General features: G+C 44.2%; 1 protein-coding gene across 1 annotated transcript in view; it reads left to right on the top strand.

Annotated features, from left to right (window-relative positions):
- The window catches only part of LRRC15 (leucine rich repeat containing 15), a 162,149-nt gene that overhangs the window by 140,113 nt on the left and 2,637 nt on the right, over positions 1-19,399 (top strand). The gene's annotated exons all lie outside the window — the stretch shown is intronic.

Raw genomic sequence — 19,399 nt, 5'->3', positions numbered from 1 at the left:
AAAAAAATGAAATGGGGATTTTGAAAGGGAGCATAGAAACCGTATACAGAACATGGGGGGTAATCATCATTTTAATCGTATCCAATCTGCCCCACCAGGATAGAAACAATGGGGACCATAGTTGAAGAAGGGAGGTGAGTTTTTTCATGAGGGATTCAAAAGTGAATGTAAGGGTAGTTTTCAAGGAGGGAGCAAACCAAATGCCAAGGTATTTGATTTTAGAGGGGCACCAAACAAAATCAGTATTGTTAAACATGAATTGACAGCAGAGAGAGTTAAGTAAGGGTAGTTTTCAAGGAGGGAGCAAACCAAATGCCAAGGTATTTGATTTTAGAGGGGCACCAAACAAAATCAGTATTGTTAAACATGAATTGACAGCAGAGAGAGTTAAGTGGAAGGACTTCTGTTTTGGATAGATTCAATTTATACCCCGAGACAGAGGAATAAATACTAACCTCCTCCAAAAAAGATGGGAGAGAAGATTCAGGATTTGACATATAGACTGGACATCATCCGCATAAGCAGACAATTTAATTTCAATGGAGGACAGTGTAAAACCCGTGATGGTAGGGTTAGAGCGAATTCTTTCCAAGAAGGGTTCAAGACATAGAACAAATAATAAGGGAGATAGGGGACAACCTTGTCTGGTGCCTCTAGATAAGGAGAAGGATTTGGAAAAGTGGTTGTTAACAAAAATACTAGCACAAGGTGATGAATAGAGCAGTTTAACCATTGAAATAAAGGAGGGACCAAAACCAAACCAATGGAGGGTACGGAACAAAAATTGCCAGTTGATACGATCAAACGCTTTTTCGGCATCTAAGGACAATGCTGCTAAAGGGACCTTCAAATGTTTGCTATGAGCAATGACACTAGAGAACATACGGGCATTATCCGCAGCAAGTCTGCCTTTTACAAAACCCACTTGGTCCGTTTTGATTAGGTGAGGGATAAGGGAATCAAGCCGGGAAGCAAGAATTTTGGCAAAAATTTTGCAGTCATAATTAATTAAGGAGATAGGACGATAATTTTTACATTAGGTGTGGTCTTTATCAGGTTTCGGGATGATGATAATCAGCGCATCTAAGAAGGATCCAGAAGCCTTCGCACTTAAAATAAAAGAGTTGAAGGAGTTTAGGAGCAAAAAAAGAATGAAACGAGGAATAAAATTCTACAGGGAGGCCGTCCTGACCAGGAGCCTTTGAGCGTTTGAGTGAGTTAATGGCTCTAGTTACCTCTTGGATAGAAATGTCTTCTTCCAGAAGAGCAAACTCATTCGGTAAGGAAGGGGGAGAAGGGAGGCCCTCAAAAAAGGAGGATAGGTTTGCATCCGATGGGTGAGTATCATCAGTATATAAGGAGTGGTAATATGAGTGGAATACATCAGCGATGTCCTCATCCGCCGTAACCAATTTGTGTATAGAGTAATTGAAAATGGGGCCAACAGCTTTTCGTTCAGATTTAATTTTCAAATAATTTGCCCACATTTTTCCCGCTTTGTTTTGGCCACCATGAAATTTGGATTTTATTTTAAGAAGGGTGTTACAAGCTTCATTGGTAATGATCTTATTGAGTTCAGTTTTGGCGACAATTAAGTCATGAAGGGAGGAGGAAGATTTGGAAGAAAAATACAAATGCTCAAGATTTTTAATATGGCTTAGTTGGTCGTCGTATTTCTTCCTATTGATTTTCTTTTTTTTGGCAACATAGGAAATAGTAAAAGCTCGGAATGCAGCTTTAAACGCATCCCAGTTATTGGGAATGGAGGTATCAGAGGGATTATTAAATGTAAAAAAATCATCAAAAAAGGTCGCACTTTCTTTCAAAAAAACTGAGTCTGATAAAAGAAAGGTGTTAAACTTCCAACGACTGAATTTTGAGGAGATAAGGGAAAGATCCAGTGAGGTGGTAACAGGGGCATGGTCGGAGATAAAAATGGAACCTATTGAAGATGTTTGAAGGGAGGGGAGTAAAGACTTACTAACCAAAATGTAGTCAATTCTGGACCGGGTATGGTGAACAGAAGAGAAAAATTTATATTCCAACACATCAGGGTTACATAATTTCCAGGAATCATATAAAGGAAGTGAAGCAATGGCAGATTGGAAGCTCTTATGTGTTTTGTCAGGCTGGAATTTACTGGAGGATAATCGATCAGAGAAAGGGTCTAACCATTGGTTAAAATCTCCGGCAATAACAAAATCGGGGCAATCAATAGAGGAAATCAAAGTTTTAATAGTATTCCAAAACTTAGGGTCAGGACGTATCGGACCATGAATATTGAGCAAAACCAAAGTCTTATTATGAAGAACAACCTTAGCCATTGCCCAACGTCCTTCATCATCATGTTGAGATGAAATGATTTGAACATTCAGAGCTTTGTGAAACAAAATAGCAACTCCCCCCTTCTTACCAACAGCAGGAGAAAACACAACCTGTCCCACCCACTGCCTTTTTAATTTAAGCGATTCAACATCAGAACAGTGCGTTTCCTGAAGAAAAACAACTTGAGAACCAATTTTGGACAAATGAGAAAGTACCTTTTGACGCTTGACAGGATGACCAAGACCTCGTACATTCCAAGACACAAAGTTACACACCATTGAGGAGAGGAATGCTGGGCGACACTCGGAGAACACACATGGCAAGGGATTCACTACAAAAATGGAGACAACAAAGACATAAGATACATGTGAAGAGAGCTCGCAACATACAAGAAGAACAAATATAAGTTTTAACCAACAAGGCACAGTATATCAAGAAGAAAAGTAATCGAAAGAGAAATTGCAACACGGCACAGTACAGCAAGAAGAAAAACAATCGATAGAGAGATTGCAAAGGGAAAGAGAAATATAGAATATCGCAGAGATTGAGAGAAAAAATATTAAGAAAAGAAGAGAGAAAAGAAAGAGGAGGAGAGAGAGAAGAAAGGACAATTAGAAGAAGGAAAAAAGGAATCCGATCAAGGCAAAGACGCCTGAGCGGAGAAGCAAAGAACAAAAAACACATGAGGGACACAGATGCACCATAGAGGGGACAGAACCCCACAAGCTACCGAGAAGAAAGGACATGAATATGAATAAGAAAAATAATGTAAGAGCAATGATAGGAAAAATAGGAATGGAGACGGCAAAACAGGGGTAAAGAACGGCTAAAAAGAGAAGAAGAAACGGTAATGAGAAGAGAAAAAGTAACATAGACGACCATCAGAAGAGGAGGCTCAAGATAACATTAGATAGCAGTGTCCATCGTTGAAGGAGAAACACTCTGTAGATAGGAATGAAGTCGTTGAGGATCATCAAAGGATCTGGTCCGCCCATTGTGTGTGATCTTGCAGAAGCATGGGTGTGGAATACCATATTGGATGTTGAGTTGACGCATGAGGGGTCGCATATTCAAGAATTCTTTCCTTCGGGCATTGGTTGCATTGGAAAGGTCCTGCGAGATAAAGATGTTATGACCGGACCATTGAAGACGTCTTTTAAGCCTGGCAGCCTTTAGAACAGACATCAGTTCCGTGAATTCCATAAAGAGCATAATAATTCCACGAGGTTTTCCAGAGGTAGAGTTAATACGACCAAGACGATGAGCCCTTTGAATGTTAAGAGGTTGTGACGTAGGTTGGAGTTCCAAGAGATCCTGTAAAAATTTTTGCATGAAAGACACCATGTCGGACCCCTCAACATTTTCCAGAACACCATAAACTCGTAGGTTGTTTCTCCGATTACGATTCTCCAAATCCTCAGTATGGAGCTTGAGCTTGTGGATTTCTTGCTCCAATAGTGGAATTTTAGTAGAGGCATCATGAAAATCACTAACCCTTTGCTCCAAAGATACTATTTTGCCCTCCATAAGAACCCAGCGGTCTTCTATTTGCTGAAGTCGATCATTCGTGGCAATCATGAACGGTTGAAGACCTTTAACCTCTTCCAAGATGGAGTCCAGAACCGGATTGGAGGAAGACTTGATGGGTGAGGGCGGATCATTTTTAGGCCGTTTAGGTTTAGTGCCAGTTTGTAAAAGTTTGGAATCATGAGCCATTGTAAAAGTGTAAATAGAAGCCAACACAGCAAGGTTGAGAGTGAAGGAGGAAACGTCGAACCCTGCACTGAGGAAAACGTGGTACTATTTGCAGTACAAACCCAGTGAGATTGCAGTGAAAATGAAATGGAGCTGCAGCAATGGACACGCTAAGAATTAGATGTTGAAAGATGAGCAAAACGCATCACATTGGACAGGCTGTCAGCAAGATGTTAGAGAACGTGATGGAAAAAAAAAATGTCCCATTAACAAGTAACAGCAAAAAATATCCAACATCATAGGTTGCGTTAATAAGGAGCAGCTCATGTATATAATGAAGAAGCAGGCGTACAACATGACAGGCTGAAGAATTGTAGCATTCGTGTGATATTCAAGGAGAGGTCAGCATAACACAAAATGGCGGCATGCTCTTCTGTCAGAGGACACCTCTAGCAAACGTTTAACTGCATGAAAGGTAGAAAAGTGCAGCGTAGTAACGGGCCAGCGCCATAGAATGGAAGGAGGAATGTCAAAACGACTTAAATGCGCTAAAAAACACAGCCGAGGTTACAGGGCGGGAAGAACACCGCTATACAAACTGCGCGGTCAGGCACCAAAATGGCGCCCGTCCGCTTCGCGGCAAATTGAGAAAAAATTACCGCTGGCTTGAAATAACGCTGCAAAGCACGAAATCCTCCCGAAATAACTTCTGCATGCCGGTGAAGTATTCCGCTGACCCTGGAGCCATTCCAAGTAGACAGGAAACGAGGAAGAAAGCTCTCACGGCATCTGGAAGACAAGTCCAACGCGGAGCTCACGGGGATTCCGTCCTCCTCGGCCGGAGCGCAAGCCACGCCCCCGCCTTGTACATATTAACATGGCTGAACGCTACCTTGTACATAATGCAAAGCCCCTATCGCCAGCACAACATCCTAAAAAGTGACATTGTGGTGGCGATAGAGACATGTAAATATGCCCCACAGAATCATGCTGACCAGAGGTATCTCGGTGATTGGTGGAAGGAGATGCCGCTATTCAGGTAGGTGGGGAGGTGTGTAGAGCCATGAATGTGTGTGAGGAACTTGAATTGGGCAGGTTTGTGTATCTGTAGCATGTGTCATTCCCTGAGATTTGGTGTGGTGTGGGTTCTGTGTGGGAGGTTGAGAATGAGTCTCGCTACCGAGTTTACTGGATGGTTTGTAGTCTTCTAGTTTGTTGCTTGGTGATCACAGCTTAGCGGGTGTTCCCATAGTCCAACTTGCAGGTCGCTATGGCATGAGTGACAGTTTTCTAGTGTTGTTTGGGAGCAATTTGAAGATCTTCCTCAGCATCTTCAGAGTATGGATGCCGGCTGCAGTGACGGTGTTCACTTGTGAAGCTATGCCTGTTTTGCTGTCAATTATTCCGAGGTAGCTGGCGTGGGTTTTGGGTGTGGGTCCAAGTTGGCCCAGCCACAAGTTGGAATCCCATGGTGAGGCGTTCTTGCCAATGATCATTACTTCTGTCTTGTCGATGTTGAGCTTGAGACAGTTGGCTTTCATCCAGTTAGGAACTTCAGCCATGCAGGTGGTAACTTGTTTCTCGCTTTGAGAGTATTGTATGAGAGGAAGAATACGAGTCGCATGTCATCTACATAGGAGGGAAGTACCTTGTCTTTGGATTGGTTAGACACTTGTGACAACCAACCATGACAGCTGCCGCTTTTGCCTTGTGTCACACTGTCCTGGAGCTCTAGAGCGGGTCAGGAATCATGCAGCCAGAGTCTTCGCAGAACAGGACTACCCAATCCCATCTGTCAAGGTAATTTATCCCTAAATCAAAAACAAAAGCCTCCGTCCTTCCCGGTACACACACTCCTTCATACTTTTTCTGAGCGTTGAAGAGGGCTTATCTGGCTTATTAGTTGCCTACCCACCCAATGGCTTTTTTTTAAGACAGATTTTGTTTGTGACCAATGTTTCAAACATTTTTGTAAAACAGCTTCTTGATTTAACAAATTAATGGAAAAATTAGCCTGGTTGAAACATTTGAGCGGTAAACTCTAATTGTTCTAGACTTGCATTTACTGTTTTACTGTTTTTTTTTAGATTTTTTACGATAAGTCAAAATGTTCCAAGCAGCTTTAGGAGCGATGAAACATGTTCTGAAACGTTGCAGACAATTGTGAAAGCATTTCTTGAATCCATAGAGACAGTTGAGGAGATACATCCATGCCTGAGGACTGCAATCCCTGTGTGATGCTGACATGCCTCAGAATGAGTGGACATTGTGCTGCCTGTCAAGAACCATGGGCTGTCCAAGCTGTTGTCACTAGAGACCGGTACCTCATTTTTAAAATGAATTGGGAGGCATTTTGCGATTACACGAAGCCTAGGGAATCAACAAGTCCTCTGTCCTGAGTGGTGGGGATTAGACGCTTTGTGTGCTTCTTGGCACTATGAAGAAGCTGCAAGAATCAGCTGCATATCCTACCATGATAGAACTAGAAGAGGTTGGCTAGTCTATAGGAGGACTGACAAATTACATGGCTACAAAAGGGGGTGGTGATGGACGGAGCATCTGAACCAATCAAACACTCACACCCAGTCAACAGATCTGGGTCTAATCCATCACCGTTCTTTAGCCCACTCTGCCACCCCAGTTCAGACATGCCCATATGCAAATCAGTCTGACCCTGTGCCTTATGGGAACAGTGCAGCCCGAACTGCCAAGCCATGCCTTCTCTGGACCGGAAACAAGCTTCCGAGGACCGGTTTCTGGCATTTCAGCCGTCTTCAGCCCGGCTTGCTTGAATCCAGTGGCAAAGTGAGCAAGGGACTCACGTCTGAGCATACCCTGCCAACGTATGGCGAACAAAATGGTACAAAAGGGGGTGGTGATGGACGTCCATCACCACCCCCTTTTGTACCAAATTACATGGCTAGGCACTGCCACTGAGAGGCTAGTAATGCGGGGCCAAAGTTCATTAATGTGCGTTCTGGCAATTGTATAGCGCACAACCTGTCATTGGTATTGCATTATAGCACTTGAATGTCAGGCTTTGCTAGTTTTAATAATATTGTCAAGTTATCTGGGAGAAAAATCTCAAATTGAAGCACACCACCTTGCCCCCTCCATTTAAATCCCACTCACCCTTCTAAGCTGCCTTTTTCCATCCCTGTCCTTTGAAGGTCTCTCAAATGACGTGGGGCATATTTATGAGTCCCTTTGCATTGCTCTTGCACCACACAACGTGGTGAAAAAGTGACGCAAATGTTAAATGAGATTTATGAAGCCACGCAAGGTCACCTTGCGTGTTCCTACGTGGCTTCAGAAATCTTGAGTACTGTAATGCAGCCCAAATCGCCGTGTTACATTACTCTGTATCTATGAGCGTTGCGGGGGTTCACACGCAACATCCATTGATTTTAACTCATTCCCAGATTTACAAGAACAGGTAAGCCTGTGAATGCACCAAAAAGATACGCCTTCCCAGGAGAGGCGTAACAAAGAGACCTCTCCCTAGTAAAATTACTGGCTGTCACTGATAGGGTTTTACACAAAAACCAGGGGTGACGGCATGGGAACGCCCATGTACCACCCATTGAATGCACCCTTGACACAGGGCAATGCAAAACAGTGCAATGCTCCTTTGGGCAACTTTCATGCAACTTCTCAGCCCAAAGCAAATTTTGCACTGGAATGTAAATCCAACAAAAAACATTTTGTGCAGGCTCGAGTCACTTTAGTCATGCAATCAATTGCAAAAGGATGGCCACCAAGTTCCTTGTGTGTGGTGTACATGGTGCAGGTCTTGAATGTCCTTTTCATGCTTCTTACAGCTTCCAAAGGAGCAGTTTTCAGGCCTCCAATATGCTTCTTGCTTGTCAAAGCTATCTTGCTGGTAGAACTATCGGGTACCTGGCAGGTGGTGAAAGAAGAGAGCGCCATTGGAGATTATGGACCTACCTTTAATCTGCACCTAATGGTCTTTAGCTTGCCGGGGGAGTGGTGAGCCTCTCTGGCCTGCTTTAGCTTATCTGCCTGGGCTCTCTTCAGCCTGCAGGCTGGAGACCGCATTTCTCTATGCCACACTGGGTACTTCACTGATCAGAGGACTAAGGGCCACAATAGCAACAAACTGCGATAAATATAGCAGAGCGCGCTTAACCCGAATTTTTTTATCGCCAGCTATTGCTGGAATATATCGCCACGCAAACACTGTATAAGCAACAATTAGCCCTATGGCGATAAATATTCCAGCGATAGCGGGAGGGAAGGGCCAACATCGCGACAAAACCAGCGATGTTGCATGGGGTAGGGGGAAAACCTTGCTGATACGACCCTGTGGTCGTATCAGCATAATCCACCCCCCATGTTAGGTATGGTTAAGTTAGGAAAATAGCAGGTGTTAAAAAACCGGCAATGACCACGGTTAGCGCGACTTTTCACGTCGCTAACCGGGGCCAGGGCCTCCTTGTTAATAGGCAATAGGCTTGTTAGGGGCTGTCTACCAGGTCTGTTGGTCGGGAACGCCGACTTTGCATGTCATTAGCAGGGGCGGTGGGTGACATTTGAAAGTGGTGGGGCGCAAAGTAAATTGCATACAGCACCGTAGCGAGCGAGCGCAGCGAGCGAGCCCGAACCCTTTAAGGGGGGTTTGGGGGGATTACCCCCCACGAAAATTTTGAAAAAAAAGAAGAAAAATCTCAGCTCTAAGAGTAGAAGAAGTTGCACAGCAGTTGGGAGACAGCCTTTACAAAACCCTCTGTCCCACTCGTTTTTTGTACCTTTCTGCCCCCTGTTCCACTAGTTTTTGTGCCCTTCTGCCCTCTGTCCCATTCGTTTTTGCGCCTTTCTGCCCTCTGTCCCACTCGTTTTTTGTGCCTTTCTGCCCATAAGGGGGGTTCGGAAATTTTTGAAAAAAGAGAAGACAAATCGTGCATTTTCAAGCAAATTTGAGAAAGCAGGAAGGTTAATAAAGCAATTGTGAAAGTACAGTTATTACATTACAAACACACGCCCACACACAGAGACACGCTTTCACATACAGACTCACACACACACCCACACATCAATCCACACACACACTCACACAGACACCCCCCCCCCACACACACACGCTCACACACACATATCTAGATAGATTCCACTCTCCACAGTCACTACATGAGGTGCCATTTCGCTACCACACATGCCTATTCTTTCGAAAAGGCAAATAAAGGATCTAGCATACACACACAGACACACACACTCACACACACACAGACACCCACACACACACACACACACACTCATGCAGATTGTGTTCCTGCAGGGAGCTTGCTCTCAGGCTGTTTGAGGCCTAAGTACTTGCAGCCAGTTTTTACAGTCCGTCTTTGTTTACATCTTAGATGTACCCCAAAAGTGAGCACATCCCACCAGCAAAACCGCAAATCCATAAATATTGTAGCAAGCCAACTTTGAAGCAGTGTAGTCTTACAGGCTAAGGGGAAGATGGAAGCAGCGGGCCCACAAAAATATGGTGGCACTGTGGCAGTCATTGTGTGCTCTTTAGTCACATTAAATTGAAGATGACCTGATTTTACTGCTTTGGCATCAGTTCTGTTTTTCTAACAACTTTCCACCTATTAACTTTTAATAAGCAGTCTCTTTCACTCACACCCAAAGCACTGCCTATTCATAGCACATTCACTGCAGAGTGTGTACAGGTGACGTTTATCAATAATCTGAGCAGCCCAATAAAACAGGAGGAGCGTGAGCATTGCTCTCACTTACAAGCTGAGTATAGCATCCTCTGGCCCAACACAGTTGAAAGCTATAAAGAACGCTTGTGTTTGAAAGAAATGTGCAGCCCCTTTGCACACCAGATGAGTCCTGATCCAGCTAAGCTTAGCATATAAATGACCCAAGAGAAGCACACTTCCTGTTGGAAGAGAGCATGAACCCACTCATCCAAAATGATGGGGGCTCCCTGCAGTGTGTCATGAGGGGCCTCGAGTCTCCCAAATCTGGCTTTCGGCCAGGGCTGGAGTGTACGAGTGCAGTTGTGTATCTACAGTGGGTTCAGGGGCCTGCTCTACCCCCCCCCTGCACTCCTGCACTCTTTCTGTAAGTCTGCACAAGTTTATCCGACATAGTAACCAGAGTACAAAACTGTGAAAGCAGCGACAAGCCCCCTAGCAATGAGCAAATAAAAATAAGGCAAACCACGCCCCAATTTGCATGACCTAAATATTTTCTACCTATATTGCTTCAAATGAGGCACACATAACAGAAACCAAAACTCTCATTAGCAGTTGCACAGCCTTCTCCTGAAAGGAACAACAAATAACTTTGAAAAAGATACAACGAATATAAAGTCTCAGATGCTGACCTAGTCATTTGTGAAACTTCACTCAGAGAGGCCAAACATGAGAAGGAGGCAGTAAACATCAGAAACAAGAAAGCTGAGCAGGCCTGTGTACAACATGGACACAATACAATACAAGATGACAACGAATGATGAGGCATTTTGGAATTGGAGAGAAAGTTGTACATGTTATTAGGCACCAAGAATCAAACTAAATTCAAAAGCCAATACACAAGAGTGGCCATGGGCACAAACAGGTTATATACCATTGCGATTTACATTTTCCACTGTTCTTTCGAAAAGGCAAATAAAGGATCTAGCATACACACACTCACACACACACACACACACACACACACACTCATGCAGATTGTGTTCCTGCAGGGAGCTTGCTGTCAGGCTGTTTGAGGCCTAAGTACTTGCAGGATGTTTTTACAGTCCGTCTTTGTTTACATCTTAGATGTACTCCAAAAGTGAGCACAAATTAAGTAACGCGGACGCCCATTGCCAGGACAAGTTTACGTACTCAGTGCGGCCCTGCTTTCCTTCCTGCCCCTTCTTAGTACTTTGCACAACTTACATTTGAATCCATTGTTACATTACTGTAAATGAACAGATAAACAATTTAAAACAAGAAAGAAAGCCCAGTGCTCTCATTTCGAGTCGTCTTCCTGCCTGGCGCACTTTGCAGCTGATCGTGTGGGAAGAGGAGAAGTGAAACGCGGAAACCCCCTGGTTCAGCAGCCAGGTGCTGAGAGGCAGATCTTGCCTTTCCCTTCCTCTTATCCAATATTTATTTCTCGTATTCACTTGGGCCCTGTTCCACTTTCCTTCACTGTCACAAGCAGCTTTTAAAAAATGCATATATCGGAGAAATGTTTTTTTCCCTTTCCTGAACGGCATTCCTCGGATCGTAAAGAGTCCAGAAACCCAGGTGTCGGTGCATTTCCCCCAGTAATATATCACAGTGAATTACATCACCCCTCGCTGCTCAGAGCGGGGATCAAATCAAGCAGGGGATTCCAGCTGGTGAGAAATATTATGGTTCAGTGCTTAACAACCGGGCTGGGGGTCTAGGGCTGTCTGACCTCCGTGAGAGAGCTGCATTCTGGAAGCCATGGCAAACTCCTGAAGACTTTCCCAGGCTGGCGTACACTACTGTGGTAGAGACAAGCAAACACCAGTAATCAAACCGGGCCCAGCCTTAATGAATCAGTGTATAACTATAAGGTTACCAATTTTGGAGCCGGTGTACCCACAAAGAATACAACTCCACAGGGTGGCCACCCGGGGCCGGAGTCTTACCTCTGGCCATGTCCTTCAGGGCCTCTTGCACTTCCAGAGCTTTTACTGGCCCCCCAATACCTCCTGTGCTACACATGACATCACCACTATTGCAATCCGGCTCCGTGGGAAAACAGGCGTGGACTACCTTGGAGCATCTGATTACTAGTAGTAGACCAAAAGATCGAAAATTGGAATGTAAAAAGCAAATTTGAACAGTTGAAATTGTAATATATGCATCCTGTATAGTGTGTAGAATGACTTTGGAAATGGCAATAAACAAAGTTTTTACCTGTTTACTGATTCACATCTTACTATTGGCTGTATGTCTAACTGATACAAGTCTGCCTTCTAGCATTGTCCCAGTCAAAGCGTTTAATGCATTGAAATGGGTATGGCCAATCCAGCCTCTTTATGACAAGATGCAGCCGTCCCACCACAAGATGTAACTGCGCAGTCATATAAGCAACTGCCTTGTCACAAATGCAACTTTTCCACCACAAGCTGTTTCTACTACAACTACAATAGCCACATCACCTCTGCAAACATTATACGAGAAGATATAAGTGAAGATACAACCATATCATCACAAACTGAAACATCTCACTACACTAGACCCCTTACCACAATATACACCAGATTATGCAACTGTCCCGCCACGAGATGCAACTTTTACAACACATGATACAAGTACCTCCTCGCATGCTGCAGCTATCTCTCATCTGCCTCATTACAAGCTGGAAATACTTCATTCTATGTTTGATGACCGAACCACAAGATGTGATATACCCCACGAGGTATACACACCACCAATGTAGCCACCTTACTACAGCTATAATATGTTCTGAAGGGACCACTGCCTCACCAAAAGATGTAAAGTCTCATTACAAGATGGATCCACGTTTCCACTTAATTCACCTTTGCAGGAGGTTCACTCAAATGATGTTCCAGTTTCCACAAGACCTTTCTCTGTAGCTCTTGCTAATTTGTTCCAGTCGCATTACAGCACCACTACTATACTTCTGCTGCATATACTCACTCAGGAGGCAGTGCAGTCAGACAATTCTCCAGCAGTATCTGCCTTCTTGCATTTCCATAGGTACACAGACCTGCACACCTGGCACACACCTTCGCCAGTCATTACCTTACCAGCTGTGCACTTCTAATGATCCCTGTCTATGGTGAAATAAAATGGTGAACTCTGTATCTATTTATTAAAACTATACGTCTTATAGAAAGCACTGAGTACAAAAATCAGTACAAAATTACGAAAATGTCAAATAAAATTATGAAATATGAGCACGGTACCGTAAGGAAACAACACATTGAAGTACAATAACACAGAATGAGCCTGGAGAATGGTGAATTTAGAAGATGATTTTAAGACGTCTCTTGAAAACACAATGGATGAAGATAGTGGTATGCCATGGGTAACTAATTCCACATTTTAGGGGCTAAAAGTGAAAGGACATGGAACAAGTGGGACCACAGACAATTCGCAAGTTCTTTACTGTGGATTGGTAGCCACAGACCAAGCTAATAAATAAGATCATAAGAATAAAAACTTTGCTACATTTAAAAATAATGCAGAAATAGTGATACAGCATACTTACAAGGGGAGATGAGAGATAAACAAGGGAGGGGGAAAAATAAAGAATTAGAAAAAAAGATTCAATGCTTTAAAAAATTAGAAAAGGTTTGCATCTATGAATGATTTAAATAGAGAAAGTGGAAACCCATTCAAGCTTCAATAGCATATACACAAGCAAAAACATGAGCATAAAAAGTACTGGCTACAACTGGAAATTAAAAATGTATTCAACGTATATCCCACCTGCTTATGCACTGCATTTGTTGAGCAACCATATAATAATCTCAGGGCTACATGAACGCACCCCTTTAAAAGGGCTACAGTAGTTTTAAAACTAACTTTAGAGTCCAAGACCTCGAAGGTGTGGGCTTCAAATATTACTCACTCGAAAGTGTGTCTGTAGACGAAATGTGGTCCATAGGTTGAGGTGGCCAAGCGTGACGGGGTCATACAAAGGGACTGCACTACTACAGGCAGGTGCAAAGCCGAGAACTCTGGTTGAAGGACCTGTCAGATAAATAAAAGGGGTGCAAGACCGATTGGTGGGGGACTGGGAGCATGAATACACTCATGCATATTGCTAGGATGGTCCTCTGAGTGATGTGTATGTCACGGATGCAGTCTCAACAAGGCTATCTCATACGTGCATGCTTGCAATGTCGATCCAGCTAGTACCCTTAAAATGTGTAATAATAAGTGGTTAACAACAGGGAGTAACCGAGCGCTTGACCAATCAGGTAGTGTGTTGTTACATTGATCCTTTGTAAGCTTACAATTGGTAGCCCTGTGGTAACAAGCATTTAAATCTAAACCGGAAGTGGCACAACCTCGCAGGAGTTGAGCTGCTCTATGTGACATAAGGTTGTAGTATTTAATTTCGGGAGGATCTGTGAAGCAACGAAAAGCAATTAGAGGCCTTGCCAAATACATCTATATATTCTATGTAATGTAAAGAGTGAGCGGAGTTCATTGATCAATAAATGGTCTTCTTCATCCGTTTAAGGAAGGAGTACAATGATTTTTCTAGTACTTGTTTTAAATATGAGACTAACGGGTCGAGCACCATTTCATGTCTTTTTATCAAGCCCGGGTACTTATTGGAAAGTAGTACTTTGAAAGGCAGATGTATAAAATAAAAACAATATAACGTGATATTAGACTACAAGCGCATCTCCACAAGCACAGGAACAAACTTGAAACACGCACTCGTTGTGTCTTCTCTGTAAGGCTCTGAATGCCCAGTTGTGTGCTTTCTGTGCGCGGACTGTCAGCACAAGACAGCTCTGTGCGCTACATGATTTGTGAAGATCAGGTCAGTGTAATCCAAGGGGTGGGTCTCTGGACGACCCATTCTCGCACACTCAGACGAGTACACTAAAAAGAACTTTCTCACAGGCATTATCTCGGGTACACCCAAGCCCACGTCCACCCACTGGGGATGCCAGAGCTGACGAATGTGGAATGGCAGGTTCCGGTCTCGGCGTCGGCTCAACTTCCGGTGATTCTGGACAAATCATTTAATCTCCCCGTGCCTACAAAAAAACGAATGTGTACCTGTTTAATGAACTGGTGCTCCTGTAAAGCACTCCAAAATACCTACGGGTCGAGTTCGCGAAATGTAAAACTGCAAAATAAATAAATAAATATCCAGGGTTGGATTTAGGACAGTAAATAGGCCCAGGCCTCAAAATAAAAGCGGCCTCCAATAGCGAATCCGAAAGCTAAAAAGTGGTGGTTCACATGTGCAAATCGGGAAAGTTTGGAACTTGTACAGATGCCATAGCTGTCAGATGTTTTATAAGGTAGGAGAGACTTGGGTATTTGTACCTCGAACAGGCAATGTTTGTACTAATATCAGGGAAACACAACAGTAAAACGTGGCTCACCAACCGGCCCAGAAATTGCCCAAACGCGGCCTATACAGTTACACTTCATTTTTCAGATCAGCCCTCCTTTCTGGCACTGCCGGATAGCCCCGTAGGCCAGTTCCACTAGTAGTTAAATGAAAATACGTACCTTAAGTAAGTAGTAAGCAGGGCGTTTAGTTGAGAGAAAGGGCACACAGGCTGGCTCTCATACACTCGGTCCACACGAGGCGAGACTGGTGGCGATGGCGAGTAGAGGATCTGACGTCAGCTCCACAGTGCTGCAAAATGGCCAATCACTGCATGACTACATGAAGTCACACACAGTGATTGGCCATTATGCAGTGTGTGTATCACCACCCAGGCGCGGCAACCAATAATGGATTGCCCTGCCCTGCTGCGCAGTGACCAGCCAATCCTGACACTGCAAGCAGTGCCAGGATTGGCTAGGGGGGCCCACTAACTGCTCGCCCTGTGTCGCCTTTGAAAAGCCGGCCAGCTTAAAGAAACACCCCCCTGGTCGCTCTCTATGGGGGAACACTAATGCGCATGCTTGAAGAAGTTTCTGCCCCCCTGTCACTTGCGCACCTGAAGATACCTTGGCTGGCTGGCTGTCTGCTGCTGCAGCTGAGTGATTGCGTCACCTGGACTGTCACTCGAGCTGCGCAGCAGTCCAGACCAGCCCCTCTCCCACATTACTCGGGCGCTTCCCGGATTCCCGGCGGCGCACGCACGACTTCTACAAAATTTTTCATCAGTCTCTTGCAGCAGCCGAGCAGCGTCGTCCATGGGCTTGTGGGGCTACGCCCCTATGGACGCACCGCTGCTGGTCATTAGCGATAAATATCGCTGACATGCAAAGCGGCACCCAAACCGGTCGCTTTCGTCAGAAAGCTGTCGCTAACTAGCGACAGCTTGCTGATAGGGCAATAGAATTATCGTCGCTTTAGCAGAAAAGGTCCCTCTAAAGCGGCGATATTGCCCTTGCTAATATGCCCCTTACTTTTCACTATTCAACTCTGACCCAGAGCAAGAAAGAAAGACAGAAAAGGGAGAGAGAAGGAGGAAAAGAAATGTAGAAAAACAGTGACAAAAAATGGTGAAAAAGAACCTGCAATAGTGAGATAAGGAAATAGGGAATGTCGGTGGTGGAGTAAAAAGCCATGGGTGAAATTGAGTCTTGTCAGTTTTGGTCTGGGCTTAGGGCAGCAGCCGCCGCCAGGTCCCAATGAAAACCCTTTTGCTCAGCACAAGGGTTTTCATTGGGACCTGGCGGTGTGCTCCTGGGCTTAGTTGTTAACAAATTATGCACTGTGAGCGGGGAACTGTTAACGCACCACCTGCAACAATTGTAACACAAGACAGCCATGTCCTACACAATGATGTATAAAGTGCAAAAAGAATTGTTGGCACCTGCACATGAGAGTGAATGTGTAAGTTCAGCCAAACTCGCCTCTTTGCCAAGTGGAAATTGTGGACTCCCGCCCAAAAAAACAGTAAACATGGGAAAACATCTGTGCAGATAAAACTGATACACAACTGAAACATCACTGGGGCGGGGCCAAAGATAAGAAAGCTATTTTAAAAAGTACAGACTTTAAGAAGACGACTTATGCCCAGCTACATTTGTGAAAGGGATAAAAAAAAACACTGAATTCAATTTTTAAGATGCTAATGACTCCTATGATGAATGAAAGATGGAGTACTGTTGTGCTTCACAGCAGAAACTTAAGACCACCCAAACTGAAAAACCAAACAAATGGAATCTACAAAGAAATCTGTTTACTTGACATTGACAGGAAACAGAAACACAACAGGAACAGTGTATTGAAAATAATGTGCTTTGTTTTGGCTTTGATACTGTGTTTGGTGGTGTGTATGCATCAGTGTCATCTTAATGATTGTTGGTGCTCCAGAAAGGACTTATTTTGGAGTCGCCTATTCGAAATAACTTTTCCTTTTATTACTAATTTCTGCTAGTTCAAGCCTGCCAGATGACACACAATATTGAAATGTGTGTTACATTTTCAGAAATTGGATACAAAAGAACATAACAAATATATGTTTGCTGGGACAGAAAAATCCTTTATATGACACTGAGTAGAGAGAGACAGAGTATAAAGGAGAGGTAGTCAGACTAAAGGAGGGGGTTTGAGATAGGGAATCACTTTCCCAAGGAGCTCCTTGGTAGATGGGGGTCCTTGTAAATTACCCACTTTGCCCATGCCTTAAAACGTATCTAGGGCTACTGTCAGTTCTAAGTTGGTGGGCCCTACTTCCAACCCATTGCCATTCTTCTGCCCCGCAGGCCATTTAAAAATCAAGGCACAAAAAACATCACACAGTTTTTACTTAGAGGAATTTGGCAGCAAACTGGTGGTGTTGCAGGTGCCCGTGTCACCACCTTATAGTGGCGGCCGCCACAAAATGAAAGCGGGGGAAGGGGGTGGAATTTAGGGGAAAATAATTATTTTTAAAAACGTACCATTTGCTGCCGCTGCCCCGACGCCCGCCTCAATTCTTTCTCTCATAGCAGTCACTGGGAAAGTACAGGATCCCCAGCCAATTCAGACGCTGCTCTCATGCTATGAGTGCAAAGCCAGGAGTGGTCTGAGCAGCCTGGTCTTCCGTTCAGACACTGCCTGGGAGCCTGTGGCTTTTCTCCAACCCGGCTGTGCAACACAGCTAGGTTGGAGAAATAGAAGTGCGCATGTCTGTTTTGCCGGCCTACGACGGCCGGCCAAACTGACATGCACACTTCTAAGTGCCCACCATACTTCATGTCATGGCCCGGCCCGCCACACCCTACTCACATGTCAGAACTGGTCACATAAAAAAAAATGATATTGTTTCATTATCATTTTATTTTTCTGTGACTGACTCTGACGAGTTGGGGGACGCTCCTCCGCCAATGCGGAGGAACCGCCCCTCCCATCTTATTACCGCATGCCTCTCTTCACCTCTGGCTTCTGATTGGTGACTCAATGGAGGTATTTTGATGGAAGCAGCTACAGCCTCCATCCAACCAAGGTTAAAGTTGGGACTTCAAAGACTTATTTGGCATCCAAACCAAAGACATTGTCATGTCAGCTGACAACAAAGTTAACTATGAGTCTTATCTTATGATACAGGCTGGGTAAATGTTTCCAAAGCCAAAAATGTACAGCACCAAAAGGAGCCTTCTGCATTCGAGGTGGTATGACATGCAAACAGAGCAGTTATTTACAGACCCAAATCCTTGCATTCTAGAGTAAGCAATGTAAACATTGTATGTGGCCAGGACTCACTCCCTATTCAAACTGGCTCCTCAGCTGGGGAAACAGCCTTTACGACAAAGTTTTTTACAACGTTGTGCCTTTACCATGGATGTTTTAGCATGCATGTTTTTATTGCATGTATGTTTTTACAACGCATGCCTTTACCACACATTTAAGGTAAGTTGGGGGTTTTATGGGGTCTCCCCCTCAAAAAAAAGTTGTTTATATACAAATGGTAATGGCAAACGTTGTAAAAGCATAAGCATTGTAAAAGAATGCGGGGTTAAATATGCGTGGTTCAGGCATGCAATGTATTTCCCTGCGTTGTTCCATCATGCAACCCTCAGATGTCCATTAGCTTTTGTCAATGGAAAGGTGAGCTCAGCATGGTGTATTCTATTGCGACAGACTGCTAGCCAAATCCCAAAACTGCAAATGGATAACAACCAATTTGTTTAAAATCAAATCCTTAGCTTATCCCCACTGATCCTGGGGCATGAACAAGCAAGGTGATTTGGTTGGCGTTTCCACTTAGTGGAAGAAGATTTACCATTGGCCTCTAGTGCGCATGTGAGCATCATGGCTGTTGTTACTGGCGGGCATGCAGATGATCCTACAGAAGACTTATGCAGCCATGAAGCATGTGATAAATCAATAGAACATTTAGGAATGTTTGGCAACAACATTTAAATCACACAAAATGCTATAAAGGAAACTCTTTTCTTTGAGTCTTTGTTGGCCGCAAAGCCAACATCATGCGCAGAGAAGTTTTAAGGTATAGAGAAAGTGTGCAATTGCCCACATCCCTCATCTTCCAAGGAGCCCACTGGGAAAAGGAACTTTGCATCTATGGGGCATATGTACGAGGGAATGGCGGAGTGTGGCGTTAAGCATAAAATGCTAACGCCACACTCCGCCATTCCGAAAATGCAGGGATGAGCCGTATTTGCAAAGATACGGCACATCCCTGCGTTTTCCCTAGCGCTGGTGCTAAATTAAGCTGCCTAGCACCAACACAAGCACTCTTGCGCTGTAGTGCAACGGTGCCTGT

This window comes from Lissotriton helveticus, chromosome 11 (assembly GCF_964261635.1).
Source record: "Lissotriton helveticus chromosome 11, aLisHel1.1, whole genome shotgun sequence".
Classification (NCBI taxonomy): Eukaryota; Metazoa; Chordata; class Amphibia; order Caudata; family Salamandridae; genus Lissotriton; species Lissotriton helveticus.
The sequence above is the reverse complement of the archived record's forward strand: the minus strand, read 5'-3'. Positions and strand labels throughout refer to the sequence as shown.